The sequence below is a fragment of the Arachis ipaensis genome, chromosome B03 (assembly GCF_000816755.2).
Source record: "Arachis ipaensis cultivar K30076 chromosome B03, Araip1.1, whole genome shotgun sequence".
NCBI lineage: Eukaryota > Viridiplantae > Streptophyta > Magnoliopsida > Fabales > Fabaceae > Arachis > Arachis ipaensis.
This window is the reverse complement of record NC_029787.2, coordinates 62,688,076-62,690,396: the sequence shown is the minus strand read 5'-3', so window position 1 is coordinate 62,690,396 and position 2,321 is coordinate 62,688,076.

The window sequence follows — 2,321 nt, the reverse complement described above, 5'->3', positions numbered from 1 at the left end:
ATATATGATGGAACATTGGTAGTTTGTTAATGAGAGTGAGTAAGTTAGGGTATGGATTGGGTGGAATTGATGTATGGTGGGTTGGTGGTATAAGGTAAGGTTGTATTGGAATACTATGACTTGTTATGATGTTGAGTTTTTAGAAGGGAAGTGGAATGGTGTTTGAATTTTCAATGAAAGATTGAGGTTTGAACTTGGTATAAAATTGGTTTTTAGTCGAACTTCGCCGAGTCATAACTTGGCTTACGGACCTCCAAATAATTTTCAACTTATTTCAAATGAAAATTGGGTCTGTGAAGTTTACACCGTTCGAAGAACGGATGGAAAATGATTCGAAACAAAAAAGTTATGCCCGTCGGAATTTCGGGGTTTAAAATAGAATTCTGGAGCTTTTCAGACTTAATTAAATTTTTGATAAAATGTACACCCACGCGAACGCATGGATGATGTGCACGCATCACCCATATTTTCTTCCCTCCCCACGCGTGTGCTTAGCTGACGCACAGGCATCGCTGTATTGCTACTGCTACATGGTACAAAAACTTAAGAGTTGTGATGGTACCATGTAGGTTTTGTGCGCGGAGCACAAAAAGTCTCTGTGCGTACGCGTTACTGACGCGCATGCATCACTTTCCCTTATCTGCTTTCCATGCGTGCGCATGGACGACGCGTACGCATGACCCCTGTTTTCAGCAAAGAACTTTTTGTGTTTTAAAACTTAATTTTGAACCTTCAAACCTCTGTTTTTACCCTTTTAGCTCTAGATTATAATGATTAGCCTAGTAATAAGTTGGAATTAGGAAATTGGGGTAACTTGGAGATGAAGTTAGGAAGGAATGGAAAATTGAGAATGGTGTATGAGAGAATTAATGATGTTAATTAATTGAGAATAACATAATACATAAAGAATGAGTAAATGACCATGATTTGTTGAGAAAGTGCAGTAACGTTGTGAGTATGCCGGAGATGTATATGTGAGCTAAGAACTAAGAAATTATTGAGCTTGGGCTATTGTTTGCCCCATGTCAGCTTGGGGTATTATCTTCTCCACGTCTGCAGATAATATGTATGCTCAATGAGTTAAGTGAAATTGAGAATGATGAGATGAGACATGAATTAGTATTGAGAATGAAAATGATAAATTGTAAGAAATGATTGAATAACTTGAGCTTCGGGCATAGCCCCCATGTCAGCCTGGATTTTTCCCGTGGTTATTATTAAGCTTGGGGTATTGTTTTCCCCATGTCATCTTGGGCTGTTGTCTCTTCTCCCCATGTCAGCTTGGGATTCGTCCCATGGATATTATTGAGCTTGGGGTGTTCTCTTCCCCATGTCAGCTTTGGGATTCTCCCCATCATGTATTTTTGAGCTTGAGAACATGTCGGGATGGCTACGTAACCGACAGTTGATATCAACAACCATAGGACAGGCATACATCAAGTGCATATTGTTTGCTTTGTTTGCTATGCATTATTTGGGAATGCCTATTTGGATATATCATGTTAATTGTTATAATTGCTACCTGAATTACTTCTTTTCTATTGTGCTTGCTTTTGTCTGTTTGTCTGTCTTTGAAAATTCACCGGAGATGGAGGAACAGGGGAAAGGTGGATGAGCTTAGTGTTAAGGTTAAGTTTAGACCATGCTTAGTTACGTTTAGAAGACCACCTTTTTATGGTTGCTGCTTAGTACTTTTTAAGCTTTATAATATGTGTGTCGGTGTTCTAAGATTGCCTCTAGCATTCTCAGGACCTTATATATTATGTGCGTTGCACTTTACCATGCTGAGAACCCACCCCTGGTTCTCACCCCTATACTGTGTTGTTGTTTTTCAGATGCAGGTCGCAAGGCACCTCGCTAGGCGTCTGAACTTCTGAAATGATGTGGTTTCTGGGTTTTTTTTATGTATAGTTTTTGTATATATGTACTTAACTTTCTCTCCGAATGGCTTGTTTATCTTGCTCCTCTTGGAAGATTATGGAGAGCTAGGGTTTTATCTATGTATTTTGGGTTTCTGGGATATGTATATATGTATGTAAATATTCTCCGGCCAGCCTTGACTTCGCAGGCTGAGTTGGAGCTAGTTATTTTGTATCCTTGGCTCTCTATTCTCACTTTCTGTCTATTTATACTTATTATCTTTAGATTTCTTAGCACGCAAGTTACCTCACCTTCTGAGCGTTGCGCTTTTATTTTGCGATTTTTTTTACCCATTTTTCAAGGCTCCTAGTTAGATATTTTTTCTATATATATATATATATATATTTACTATTAGAGGTCGTAATACTTCACCTCAGTCTTATGACTTAAGCATAGGATTA